Source organism: Heterocephalus glaber, unplaced genomic scaffold (genome assembly GCF_053883595.1).
Source record: "Heterocephalus glaber isolate CG9 unplaced genomic scaffold, H.glaber_assembly_v1.0 deba00001587, whole genome shotgun sequence".
Lineage (NCBI taxonomy): Eukaryota > Metazoa > Chordata > Mammalia > Rodentia > Bathyergidae > Heterocephalus > Heterocephalus glaber.
The window spans coordinates 2,737,731-2,753,304 of record NW_028258365.1 but is presented as its reverse complement, the minus strand read 5'-3'; the positions used below and the strand labels follow the sequence as shown (position 1 = coordinate 2,753,304).

At 35.3% G+C, this 15,574-nt stretch overlaps 1 protein-coding gene across 1 annotated transcript in view; it reads right to left on the bottom strand.

The window, feature by feature from the left end:
- Positions 1-9,395: 9,395 nt before the first annotated feature.
- The window catches only part of Gab1 (GRB2 associated binding protein 1), a 140,953-nt gene continuing 134,774 nt past the window's right edge, over positions 9,396-15,574 (bottom strand). Inside the window, exon 14 of the transcript XR_015443960.1 lies at positions 9,396-9,546. The gene's annotated coding sequence lies outside the window, so the exon portion shown is untranslated. The remainder of the gene's footprint in view (positions 9,547-15,574) is intronic.

Genomic DNA, 15,574 nt, shown 5'->3' with positions numbered 1-15,574 from the left:
AGAAGAGCTTGGAGTGATGTATTTCAAGCCCTAAAGGAAAACAGCCTCCAACCCAGATTGATGTACCCTGCAAAACTATCTTTCAAAATTGATGGAGAAATAAGATATTTTCATGACAAAGAGCACCTTAGGAACTTCACTAATACCAAACCAGCACTCCAAAAACTTTACACAATATCCTAGGAAAAGACAACAGGAAGCCCAGCAGAATGAATCCGTCAGGCATGACAGGAAATTGAATGCAAAAGGGGATAATCCAACAAAAAGAAAAAGTCATGACAATGATAAGTCAATATGTTTCAGTTATAACCATCAACATTAATGGTCTCAATACACCAATCAAAAGTAACAGACTGGCAGAATGGGTCAAGAAGCAAAATCAACAGTATACTGCATACAAGAAACACACTTAATTCAAAAGGAAACTCATAGACTGAAAGTTAAAGGGTGGAAAACCTCCATGTGACAGAAACCAAAAAAAAAGCAGGAGTAGCTATCTTCTTTGCAGATTAAGTAGATTTCAAGCCAACACTGATTAAGAGAGATGAAGAAGGACACTACATCCTTATAAAGGGAACAATCCAAGAGGAAGGGATGACAATCATAAATATCTATGCACCAAACATTAGTGCACCCAACTATATAAAACAAATACTAATGAACATGAAAAGTCATATATGGACTAATACAATTGTAGTGGGGGACCTCAACACCCCACTGTCACAAATAGATAAATCAATTAGACAAAAAATAAATAATGAAATACTAGAACTCAATCGAACTCTTGAACAAATGAACTTAACAGATGTTTACAGAGTCTTCCACCCCACTAAATCAGAATACACAATCTTCTCAGCTGCACATGGGTCATTCTCAAAAATAGACCACATACTCACACATAGAACATGTTTAAGTAAGTGCAAAGGAATTGAAGTTATCCCCTGTATATTATCAGACCATAGTGTGATGAAATTGGAGATCCATAGCAAGAGAAACTGGAAAAAAATTCATAAACACGTGGAAATTGAACAACACACTTCTGAATAACCAATGGGTCATAGAGGAAATTAAAGAAGAAATCAGAAATTTCCTTCAATTAAATGACAGTGACAATACAACATATCAGAATCTATGGGAAACAATGAAAGCAGTCTTACAAGGGAAATTCATAGCAGTGAATATGCATATTAGGAAAACAGAACAAGCCCAATTAAACAACCTGATGCTGAACCTCAAGCTTCTAGAAAAAGAAGAGCAGGACAACCCCAAAGCTCATATAAGGGAGGAAATTATAAAGGTCAGAGGAGAAATCAATGCAATGGAGACTAAGAGAATGATACAAAAAATCAATGAAGCTAAGAGTTGGTTCTTTGAAAGAATCAACAAAATTGACAAATCCTTAGCCAACCTTATCAGAAAAAGGAAAGAAAAGGCCCAAAACCATGCAATTAGGAATGAAAAGGGTGAAATTACAACAGACCCAGCAGAAATCCAGAGGATCATCAATACCTACTTCCAGAACCTATATGCCAATAACATGGACAACACAGAAGAAATGGACAGATTCCTAGATACATATGAATTACCAAAGTTGAGCAAAGAAGACCTAAAAATTCTGAACAACCCGATATCAACCAATGAAATTGAAAATGTAATTAAACACTTATCAACTAAGAAAAGCCTGGGTCCTGATGGCTTCACTGCTGAATTCTACAAGACATTTAGAGAGGAACTGCTACCACTACTGTTTAAACTCTTCAATGAAATTGAAAGGGAAGCAATACTCCCAAATTCATTCCTGGAAGCAAGCATCACCTTGATGCCCAAAGCAGAGAAAGACCCAACCAAAAAGGAGAACTACAGGCCAATCTCACTAATGAACATAGATGCAAAAATCCTTAATAAGATACTGGCAAATACAATGCAGAAGATCATCAAGAAGATCATACACCCTGATCAAGTGGGATTCATCCCAGGGATGCAGGGATGGTTCAACATATGCAAATCAATCAATGTAATACACTGTATCAATAGAGCCAAGGACAAAATCCATATGATTATCTCCATAGATGCAGAAAAAGCATTTGACAAAATCCAACATGCATTTATGATAAAAACCCTACAAAAAATTGGAATAGATGGTCTCTACCTCAAACTGATAAAAGCCATCTATGAAAAACCAACAGCCAATATCATACTAAATGGTCAAAAACTGAAATCCTTCACACTAAAATCAGGAACAAGACAAGGATGTCCACTATCACCACTCTTGTTCAATATAGTTCTGGAAACCTTAGCAATTAGACAAGAGAAAGAAATAAAAGGAATAAAGATAGGAAATGAAGAAGTCAAATTGTCATTATTTGCAGATGACCTGATACTGTATGTAGAAGACCCCAAGAACTCCACTAAAAGTCTTCTAGACTTAATAACCAAATTCAGTCAAGTAGCTGGTTACAAGGTCAACACACAAAAATCAATGGCTTTCCTCTACACCAATGACAGACACACTGAGAGAGAAATAGGGCAAATAATTCCTTTCACAATAGCATCCACAAAACTGAAATACCTAGGAATCAACCTAATGAAAGAAATCAAAGACCTCTTCTCTGAAAACTATGGCACTCTGAAAAGAGAGATTGAAGATGATATCAGAAAATGGACAGACATCCCCTGCTCCTGGGTAGGAAGAATCAACATAGTGAAAATGGTCATACTTCTAAAACTGCTATATAGATTTAATGCAATTCCAATTGAGATCCCAGCAGCATACTTCATGGACCTTGAGAAAACAATCCAAAAATTCATTTGGAACAAGAAGAGACCAAGAATAGCAAAAGCAATTCTAGGTAACAGAGACATGGCAGGAGGTATCACAATCCCCAACCTGCAACTATACTACAAAGCTACTGTGATAAAAATAGCATGGTACTGGCAAAGAAACAGACCTGAGGACCAGTGGAACAGATTAGAAGATGCAGAAACAACGTCAGACACACTCAGCCATCTCTTCTTCAATAAAGGAGCCAAACACCTTCACTGGAGGAAAGGTAGCCTCTTTAATAAATGGTGCTTGAAAAATTGGGTTTAAACTTGCCAAAGATTAAAACTAGACCTGTATCTCTCACCATGCACTAAACTAAAATCAGAATGGATTAAAGATCTAAATATTAAAATAGAAACTCTGAACCAGTTAGAACAGAGGTTAGGTAGAACTCTTGAAGACATCGGTGTAAGAAAAGATTTTATGAACAAAACCTCAGTTGCCCACGAACTAGCACAAACAATCAACAAGTGGGATCTCTTCTTATTAAAAAGCTTCTGCACAGCAAGAGAAACCACCAGCAGTGTGAAAAGACAACTCACAATGTGGGAAAAAATCTTCACCTGCTTTTCCTCAGACAAAGGTCTACAATCTCAAATCTATAAAGAACTTAAAAAGATCAGACCTCCCAAATTTAAAGATCCAATCCAAAAATGGGCATCTGAAATGAACAGACATTTCTTGCACAAAGAAGTAGAAATAGCAAATAAATACATGAAAAAATGTTCAACATCACTGGTCATTGGAGAGATGCAAATGAAAACAATTCTGAGATTCCACCTCACCCCACAAAGAATGGCTGCTATCATGAAATCAACCAAGAACAAATGCCTATGGGGCTGTGGGGAAAGAGGAACCCTACTCCACTGCTGGTGGGAGTGTAGACTGGTGCAAGCACTGTGGAAATCAGTATGGAGATACCTCAAAGAACTAGGACTGGAAGTCCCATTTGACCCCACTATTCCACTGCTGAGGATCTTCCAAAGAATTAAAAGAATCATACCACACTGACATATGTGCACCCGTATTCATAGCAGCATAATTTGTGATAGCTAAAACTTGGAAACAGCCCAAATGACCATCAACTGGAGACTGGATCAAGAAAATGTGGGTTTTTTTTTTATAAAATGGAGTACTACTCAGCCATAAAAAATGAGAAATTAGAGACATTTATAGCTAAGTGGATGCACATTGAGGTAATACTCTTAAGTGAAATAAATAGGACACACATGTATAAATACTGAATAGTTTTTCTAGTATGAGAAACTGAAAGTGTAAATAAGGACTAAAATGCATAATAGGTAATGTGAAATAGGAAGAAAAGGGGCAAAGGGGAAGGAAGTGGGAGGGGTAGGGGAAAGGAAAGAAGGGTATGGAATTAATATGAAAAAATGAAAAAATGGAAACAAATCTTTGTAAATATAGAGGAATGGAGGGGTTGAAGGGAGGGCTGGGCAAGGGTGAAAAATAAGAACCAAGAGAGGCTATGTAAAGGTGCAAGTTTCCAATGATGAATGTCATTATATTGTATACCTAAAATGTACCAATGATTAGAATGAATAAATGATAATGCAAAATAGGAAGAATATGTCCAAAGGGGTAGGGGTAGTGGGAGGGGCAGGGGAAAGGAAAGAAGGGAAAGGAAAACTGATGAGAACTGGAGAAAATGGAAATAAAGTCTTTGTAAATAGGGAAGGGTGGAGGGGGTGAAGGGAGGGCTAGGAATGGGGAAAACATAAGAACCAAGATGCATCATGTAAAGGTACAAGTTCCCAATGAGAAATGTAATTGTGTTGTATACCTAAAATGTACCAATAAAATAATTTTTTTTTAAAAAAGACAATCTGAAAATAATTGAAGGAAATGAAAAGTCAGAAAACAATGCCAATGGAATAAAAGACAAAAGTTCACAGAATTTACAGAACATTTCCCAAATATAGGGAAAGAAATAAACACACAGATAAGTGCTATGTCTTGACCTAGATGTCCCCCCAAAAGCCATAAGCAGTAATAGATGGAGAGTTTTAAAGGTTGTTGAATTAGGGTATGTGATGCTGAGATTAAGGATGTGATGTTGGTATTAAGGGTGTGATTCTGGAATTAAGAATGCCCCACCCTGTAGGTATCACCACCTAAAAGCTTGGATGGAATATAAAGAAAAGAAAGAAAGAAGCTGTTTTGCCACTTTGCTACCTTCTGCCTGCCCTACTCTGCCATGGATTGTTTTTCTCTCTGATGTCTCTCTGCCATGTCACCCTACCTTGAAGCTAGTTGACTATGGACTGAAAACTACAAATTGTCAGCCAGAACAAACTTTTCCTCCTTTAACTTTTAGTGTTGAGTATTTAAGATAGATAAGTGAGGCATATACAACCCCAAATAACCACAACCAAAAAAGAACTTCCCCACACCACATTAAACTCAAAGTACCAGGAATCCATCACAGGGACAAAATCTTAAAAGCTGTTAGAGAAATCCCTGAATCACATATAGAGGTAAACCCATTAGAATGACACCAGACTTCTCTAACAAAATTTAAAGGCCAGAAGGGCTTAGAGTGAAGTGATCCAAGCCATCATAAAGAACTTCTAACCCCAACTTATGTATCCTGCAATACTTTCCTTCAAAGTTGATGGAGAAATAAAATATTTTCATGACAAGGAGAACTTCGAGAAATTCATGCCCACCAAACCAGTGTTAAAAAATATTCTCAAGGATATCCTAGAAATAGATGATGAAACCAATAATGCCAATAAGTTAAAAAGAATGAGTATATCTGGTGGGATTCACAGCTAATCAAAAGGAAAAATCAAGCAATTATCAATAATAAAATAATACAATGACAGAAATAAGTCAATACCTCTTGGTAATAACTCACAATATGAATGGTCTCAATTCTCCAATGAAATGACACAAATTGGCAAAATGCATCAAGGAACAAGACCCAGTGATATGCAGTATAGAAGAAATACTTCAGTTAAAAAAAAAAAAGCTCATAGCTTGAAAATCAAAGGATGGAAAACAGTAGTCCATGCAATAGGAACCTAGAAAATGCAGAAGTAGGTATCCTAATTTCAAAGTGGATCTCAAACATCAACAGAGACAAAGAAAGTCACTATAAATTGGTTAAGGGAACAATTTGACAAGAAGAGACAATTACAAACATATATGCATCAAATACCAGTGCACCCAACTTCATAAAACAAACTCTAATGTACATCAAAAATCACATAAAAATTGGGGCCAAGGATTTAGCTCAATGGCACCATACCTGCCTCTCAACCTTAAGGTCCTGAGTTTGATCTCCGGTACCAAAAAAACCCATAAAAATCAAAACAGTTGATTAACAGGGGACCTCAAAATCCCACTGTCACAAATGGAGAGGTAAACTAAACAAAATATCAACAAAGGAATATCAGAGTTGAATCAAACCTTCAAACAAATGGATTTAATAAATATCTATAGAATGTTCCATACAACACAGAATACTCATTCTTCTCAGGAGCATATAAGACTTTCTACAAAATAGACTTCATACTAGCCCATAATGGAAGCTTAAGTAAATGCAAAAGAATCAAAATTATCCCATGCATATGAAAAGATCATAGTGTAATGCAACTAGAAACAATGGCAAAAGACACCATAGAAACTATGCAAACACATAGAAATTATATAATATTCTCTTGAATAATCAATTATCACAGATGAAATTGAAGAAGACAATTATTCCTACAAAAAATGATAATGCTAGTATAACATACTGAACCTATGGGACAATGAAAACAGTCTCAAGAGGGAATTTGATAGCAGTGAATTTCCATATCAGTAAAATAGAATGAGGAAAAATAAGTAAACTACTGATGTACCTGAATGTCTCAGAAAATCAAGAAAAATCAAATTCCAAAGCTAGTGCAGGAAAGAAATTATAAAGCTGAGAGAAGACATTAATAAAATTGAGGACCTCCCCCCAAAATACAAATCAATGAATCAAAGAGTTGGTTCTTTAAAAGATTAAATAAAAACACAAACTCTTAGCTACTTTTACCAAAAGGAGAAAAGTAAAAGACCCAAATCCACACAATCAGAAATGAAAAAGGTAAAATCACAATGTATTCTACCTAAACCCAGATCATTGGTAACTAATAAAATGGAAAATTCAAAAGGAATGGATAAATTCCTAGATACATATGAACTACCAAAGCTGAACCAAAAAGATATAAAAATCCTGAATAATCCAATATCAGTTAATGAACTTGAAGAAGTAATAATTTTTTTAAAACTATCAACTTAAGTAAAGCCCAGGCCCCTATGGATTCACTGCAGAGAATTTTAGAGATCTAACACTAATACTTCTCAAGGTCTTTCATGAATTGAAAGGGAACCAGTACTCCTTAAATCATTCCTAGAAGCAAGTAGTTTACTTATTTACCCTAATTCCAAAACCAGGAAAGGACCCAACCATAAAAGAATACAACAGGTCATTCTCTTTAATGAGCATGATGAAAAAATTTTGAATAAAATACTGGTAAACAGAATGCAGCAAATCACCAAAAAGATACATAATGATTAAATAGGATTTATTCCACAGATACAAGGATGGCTCAAAATACACAAATTGATACATGTAATATACCCTATAAACAGAAGCAAAGACAAAAATCATATGATCATCTCAAAAGATGGAGAAAAAGCATTTGTCAAAATCCAACTTCCATTTATAATAAAAACCCTGAAGAAAATAGACATAGAAGGGCTTTATCTCAACCTGATAAAAGCCATCTATGACAAAGCAACAACCAACATCATACTAAATGAACAAAAGCTAAAAGCTTTCCCACTAGTTTCAGGAATAAGACAATGATGTCTGTTATTGACATTCCTGTTCAATATAGTTCTTGACATTACCCAGCCATTAGACAAGAGAAAGAAATAAAAGGGATATTGATAGGAACAGAAACAATTAAATTATCATTATGTGCAGATGACATGATCCTCTTCATAGGAGACCCCCAAAACTCCACCAAATGATTTCTAGAATTAATAACCAAATTCAGCAGCATAACAAGATGCAAAGTTAACACCCAAAACTCAACAGCAATCCTGTATACGAGTAACAAACTCACCAAGAGAGAAATAAATGAAACCATACCTTTTACAATACCATTAAGAAAAATGAAATAATTAAGAATTAACTTAACCAAGGAAATGAAAGATCTCTACAACGAAACTACAGTACTCTGAAAAGCAATATTGAAGTGGACATCAGAAAATAAAAAGATATCCCGTTTCTAGATAGGCAGAACCAATTTAGTCAAAATGGCCATATTTTCTATGCTGTTATACAGATTGAACCCCATCCCAAACAAAACACCAAAAGCATTTCTCACATAACTAGAGAAAGCCATCTTTAAATTTATATGAAACCAGAAGAGACCTAGAATAGTAAAAGCAATACTAGGCAACAAGGGCAAGGCAGGCTGCATCACAATCAGAATTCCAGACTTCATGTTACACTACAAAGCTACAGCGATTTTAAAAAAACAAAATCAAAACTGCATAGTCTTGACCAGAAAAAAAAAAAAAAAGATCAGACTTGTGGAGCAATGGAACAGAATAGAGGATGCAGAAACAGCTCCAGGCACCCTCGGCTCTCTTGTCTTTGACAAAGGGGCCAAATGTTTTTGCTGGAGGAAAGACAGCCTCTTTAACAAATGGCATCACATCAAATTTTAAAACTTCTGTACAACAAAGAAAACCATCAAAAGGGGTGAAGAGATAGCCCACACAATGGCAAAAACAATTTTGCCAGCTGTTTTTCAGATAAAGGAATAATAATTTAGAATATACAAAGATCTCAAAATTAGACCTTTCATCAAAAAATGGACATCTGAAATGAATAGACATTTCTCAGATGAAGAAGTACAAATGGCCAATAAATACATGAAAAAAATGTTCAACATCACTAGCCATTCGAGAAATGCAAATTAAAACAACACTAAGACTTCATCTCCCTCCAGAAAGAGTATCAATCATCAAGAAATCAACCACGAATAACAGCTGGAGAGTGTGCAGGGAAAAAGGAACCCCCTTTCACTGTTAGTAGGAGTATAAACTGATATAATCACTATGGAAATGAATATGGAAAATCTTCAAAAAATTAAAAATAAAAATTCCATTCTACTTAGCTACTCCCCTTCTAGGTATCTTCCAGAATCATACCTAGGCATAATATCATGTATGCATATTCATATTTATAGCAACATGATTCATAATAGCTAAATCTTGGGAGAGGCCTATATGTCCACCCACAGATGAATGGATTAAAAAATATGGTATTTATATTCAGTGGAGTACTACTCTGCCATAATAAAGGATAGATTAGACTTATTTGTAGGAAAATGGATGCACCTTGAGACCATAATGTTAAGTAAAGTAAATCAGACACACAAGCTTAAATATTACATAGTTTCTCTCATATGAGAAACCCAAAATATAAATAAAGTGCAAACTTAATGGCAGACAATAGGAAAAAACAGAGGGAAAATAGTTATTGTAATCCACCATGGACAATGTATCCAAAAATGTACCTTAGCCAGGTGTAGTAGTGTGGTAGTACACATCTGTAATCCCAGGACTTGGGAGCCTGAGGCAAGAGGATCACCATGAATTTGAGACCAGCCTGGAGCACATAACGAGTTCAAGGCCATCTAAGTAGTGAAACCCTGTGTCAAAAAACAAAACATTGATTTAGTATAATTGTCCTATGTGTCTTGCATGTTTTTTCATGTGTTAATCTGGCTGATTAACTATTTATGATAATTAAATTTGTACAGATTTATAAAATAAATGAATCTGTTGCTGGCAAAAAAAAATTTTAAGGGAGGGTAGAAAGGAAGGAACAAAAAAAGGGTTGACAAGTGTTATGTATGTATACCAATTTCCCACAATCGATGTAATCATTATATACTGCAAACATATACTAAGAAAAATAAATTTTTTAAAAAAGAAATAAGAATGATTGCAGTGCTGATATATGTTACCATAATGATGGACTTCCCTCATTATCTAAATGAAAAAGCCAGTTACAAAAGACTATATCACATATTGTATAACTCTATTTATATTCAATGCCTAGAAAATGGAAAATCATAGCGTAGACAGTAGATTTGTGTGTTTGCGTGGGCCATGGATAAAGTTAGGGGGATGGTAGTATTATTGAGTATAGAATTTCTTTCTGGACTGATAAAAATATTCTAAAATTAAATGGGGCAATGTTTGTATAACTCTGCAAATACAGTTTTTAAAAGTTGTGTGCTTTAAATGAGTAAAATGCATGGCATGTAAATTCCATCTCAATAGGAAATGAACACAATTATAATTTAATTATAATTTACACGTTATAATTTAAAAATATATACATACGAATTCTTTGAGACCAAAAACACCAAATACACATGCAATTACTAAGGCAAGCATGAGGACATCTGCTTTTGAAGTTCTAAAGGAAAAGACTACACATTGAAGCTGGCCAACTAGAGACCCAAGGGAGACTATTTGGCTTCAAGAAACTTTTACAATTGTAATTCCATGAAAATATAGTTATATAAATATATTCCGATTACAACTAGACCTGTATTTCTCACCACGCACTAAACTAAAATAGAAATGGATTAAAAGATCTAAATATTAAAAGAGAAACACTACACTAGCTGGAAGAGAAGTAAAGTAGAACTCTTGAAGACACTGGTGTAGGAAAAGATTTTATGAAAAAAACTTTAGTTGCACAGGAACTAGCACAAACAATCAACAAGTGGGATCTCATTCTTATTAAAAAGCTTCTGCACAGCAAGAGAAACCACCAACAGAGCTAAGGGACAACTCACAATGTGGGAAAAATTTTTACCAGCAGTTCCTCAGAAAAAGATCTACTATCTAGAATATATAAAGAACTTTTAAAAACTCAAACTTCCAAATTTAAAGACCCAATCTAAAAATGGTCATCTGAAATGAATAGACATTTCTCAGACGAAGAAGTAGAAATAGCAAATAAACATATGAAAAAATGTTCAACATCATTAGTCATTCAAGAGATGCAAATGAAAACAATGCTGAGATTCCACCTCACCCCACAAAGAATGGCTGCTATCATGAAATCAACCAAGAACAAATGCCTATGGGGCTGTGGGGAAAGAGGAACCCTACTCCACTGCTGGTGGGAGTGTAGACTGGTGCAAGCACTGTGGAAATCAGTATGGAGATACCTCAAAGAACTAGGACTGGAAGTCCCATTTGACCCCACTATTCCCCTGCTGGGTATCTTCCCCAAAGAATTAAAAGAATAATACCACAGTGATATATGTGCACCCATGTTCATAGCAGCACAGTTTGTAATAGCTAAACTTGGAAACAGCCCAAGTGCCCATCAACTGGAGACTGGATAAAGAAAATGTGTTTTTGTTATAAAAATCAGCCATAAAAAATGAGAAATTAGAGACATTTATAGCTAAATGGATGCACATTGAGGCGATACTCTTAAGTAAAATAAATAGGGCAGATGTGTAAATATTGAATAGTTTCTCTGGTGTGAGAAACTGAAGGTGTAAATAAAGACTAAAAGGTATAGTAGATAATGTGAAATAGGAAGAAAAGGGGCAAAGGGGAATGGGAAGTGGGAGGGGTAGGGAAAAGGAAAGAAAGGAGTGGAATTAATATGAGAAAAGGAAAAAATGGAAACAAAGTCTTTGTCAATAGGGAGGGATGGAGGGGTTGAAGGGAGGGCAGGGAAATGGCGAAAAAAATTAGAACTAAAATAGATTATATAAAGGCACAAATTTCCAATGATGAATGTCATTATATTGTATACCTAAAATGTACCAATAAAATTTATATATATTCCACTTGTTAAATATCCCATGAAGATGTAGTTTCAGGCAGAAGAGGGTGCTGTCAACTAAATAATAACTTGTTCATAGCCACTATAAAATCAGAAACAAAACCTCAGGGAAAAAAATAAAGTAATATCAAGATAATTTAATCTTATAAGTCATATATATATATATAAAATTTAGAAGAACACCTAACATGGCCGTGAGGGAGAAGATTGTTGTACAATATGTTTTTGATGTAATTATAGCATTTATTCAAATAATTTTATAGGAAAAAATATCTCATAAGGAAAATTATTTTTTTATTTTATTTAGACTAAATATGAAATTTAGAGAACAGATGTGGAGAATGTATGCAAAACATAATGAAATTACTAAAATCTGTTCTTAACAATGATTGCCAGGTCATATTAATAGTATTTTTTTTGTTTTTATTGGCAATCTTAAAAATTTTAATCATCCTTATAGATGTGTGGTAGTATACAATTGTGGTTTTAATTTCCATTTTCACATTTACCAAAAAGATTGAATAATTTCATGTGTTTGAGACTTTCTTATATATTTTTGTGAAAATTCTGCTTATTTCTCTTGTCTCACTCAGCCTTTTTGGATTACTGTAATTTCCTTACTAATCTGTAGGAATTCTAAATATATTTAGGTGATAAATATGTTATCAATTATCTGGGTTGCAAATATAGGTTTTGTCTTTGATTCTCTTAATGTTATCTATTGATAAAAAGATGTTCTTAATTGTCATATAATATAATTTATCACTCTTATTTTTTATTTATTTATGTATTGTGGTACTGGGGTCAAATCCACATTGAGCTATATCCCCAACACATTTGTCTTTTTGATTAGTATTTTTTGTTTGTTTGTTTTTTGTTTTTGTTTTTTTTGGTACCCGGGGTCGAACCCAGGACCTTGAGCTTGTGAGGCAGATGCGGTGCCACTGAGCTAAATCCCTGGCTTGATTAGTATTTTGTGTGTGTCCTATTTAAGAAATCTCTTAAAGGAATGTGTAGTGCTCCCTGTAGTCCCAGCTACTCAGAACACAAAGGAAGAAGCATTTTAAGTTTGAGGCCAACCTGAGCAATTTAAAAGGACCCTATTTCAAAATAAAAATAGAAAGGCTTGAGGATGAAGTGCAGAGGTAGAGCACTTGTCTACTATGTGTCAGGCCCTGGGTTCAATTTCTACTATTGCAAAAATGAATAAATAATAAAAACATTAAAAAATAACTTCTTTTATTCCAAATCATGATAAATTATCCTATATAAACTTTGTTATTTTCTTGCCTTTTACAATTGTATCTACATTTTAGTAGGAATTGGTATTATTTTAATGATGTGATCTAGAAGTCAACTTTCTTTTATTCATGTGGATATCCATTTGGTTCACCATCTTTTACTAAAAGGAACATTATTTTCTGACTGTCTGCAGAATGCCATTTTTGTGTGATTAGAAGTTCCACTGGCATATTTGCCTTTCTTTGTAACACTACTACACTGAATCATTTGCAATATTTTTATAATAAATTATAAATCTTGCAGAGTACTTCTTCCACATTGTTGTTTTTAAAGAGTGTTTTGGCTATTCTTGGTCTTTTGCATTATTATGACAATTTAAGATTCAACTTCTCAGGTTCATTTTACAAAGCCTTCTTGGCTTTTTAATGTGACTGCTTTGAATATAAATATCAAATTTGGGGAAAACTACCATCTTCACAGCATTGAATTACCCAATCCATGAGCATTGTATGCTATAGTTTGGATCTGGAATATCCTTCAAAGGCCCATGTGGAAAAAAGGCTTGGTCATCCTCCTATAGCGCTACCAGAAAATGATGGAACCCTGACAAGTTTGGCCTAGCAGAGGTTAGGCCATTGGGAGTGTGCCTGTGACAGGGATATTAATACACCTAAGGCAACTCTCTCTCTCTGTCTCTCTGTCTCGCCCCCCCTGCCCCGTGCATGGCTGCTACAAAATAAACAGACCTGCTCTGCTACATGCTTTTGCCATGATGTACTGTTCCAACACAAGCCCAAAGCAACACTGTCAATCAACTATGGACTGAGCCTCTGAAATTGTAAGCCAAGACAAACCATTCCTACTTGTAAGTTGTTTTTCTCAAGCATTTTGCTGCAACAACAAAAATATGACCAACATGTTGTACAGTCCTCTATTTTTTCTTTACTCATTCTTAATAATGTTTTGTAGTAGTTTTGCACATCCTATTTTAAATATATTCTAAGTAATTTTATTTTTAAATATTGTAATAGTCTATTTTTTCAAAATTTCATATTTGCTATGTTTTAGATCAAGAATGATCCTCTAAACTCTCCTGTGCTCAAATGAAGGACTTTTGGAAGGTGATTAGGTTATAGGGATGCTATAGCTGACTTGCCATTAGAAAGTAGAGTCTATTTGAAAGAGACAAGGCACTGGAGGCATAACCTGGAAGGGTTTATCTCTTTTTAAAAAGCATTTTCAAGTGTCAGGAATCTATGTTTCAAGCCCTAGGAAGCCCCACCCCCAGCTGATACCAACAGCCTGTGGGGACCCATGCCTGAGGCCAGAGGCACTGGGAAGAATCTGTTCTACCCTCCCTGCTCCCATTCCCTACATTCTCAAAAGCACAAGATAACAGAGTTGACAACCAAGAAACTGACCTTATTGAAGGAGAGATGAATACCCAGAAGGAGAGTCTTGCTTCAGCACTGAAGTAATACCCTTCCTCAGAGACTGGGTAAGAGACAAACTTGGAACATAGTCTTAAGGGTGAGAGCTAAATAGAGATCTCTTGGGATCCCCTGGGAGACCTATGCTCAGACCAGGAATACCATGGGGCCTTTATTATGCTGTGGGAATCTAGGATCAGGGGGAGTAATCATCAGAGGGGTTGGTCCTGAGGAAGGCCACCTAATGGTGTTTCGAGCTCTGGCACTTCCACCAACATTCAGCAGAAACATGTTCTGTGAATTACTACAGATAAATGTAAGGGGTTCCAGGGGATGATCAGACCCTCGAATACCTGTAGAAGGGGGAGATGGGGAATAAAGAGAGACAAAGACAACATTCAAGGTATAAGGGTACCAGAAGAAGCCTGTCTCTAATGAACAAGCTTGATAAACTCTGCAGCTGACCCACTTTTGTTAGCCAGCAAGAAGCACAGGGGGAGGGATAGTGTACTTTTCCTGGAAGAGTGACCACAGTAAGAATGCGGCAATAAAAAAATGAAGAACAAGTTAATTCTCACAAAGGGAACAAGTTAAGGGGATTAAGTCCTTCCCTATACCTGGATTCCTACATTTTTTTTTTGCATTGTCCTCTTCAGATGTTATCTTGCCCTAGGAATGCTGTGATTATGAGCTTTCTTCACACAAGTCAAGAAACATGCAGCCTTCCATATATGTCCCTATTTCTAAACCAAGTCATACCAGCCTTGAGATTGTGGAGCCTGGGGCACAACATTTTCCTCAAATAGCTTGGTCCCCAGCAGGGGGTGCCAAATTGTCATCATTAAAGTTAGACACTAATGAACTGTTAGTGGAGCTTAAGAAAGAGATGCAAAACATGACTGCCCAGAACAGAAAAGAATGAGAGACCATAAAGAAGTTCCAAACAGAAATTTAGAAGATTAAAACCATGATTGAAAATATGGGTAGCAGAATCAACCAACGTGAAGATTGAGTGTTGAACCTAGAGGACAGAGCTGAGATCAATGATCAATTAATGAGATATACCTAAAAAAACAAAAACAAAACAAAAAAAACCACAAGAGAACATGAAAAATGATCCAACAACTCTGAGATAACTCAAAGAGGCCTAATATAAGAGTAATTGGAATTAGTGAAAAGTCAGAA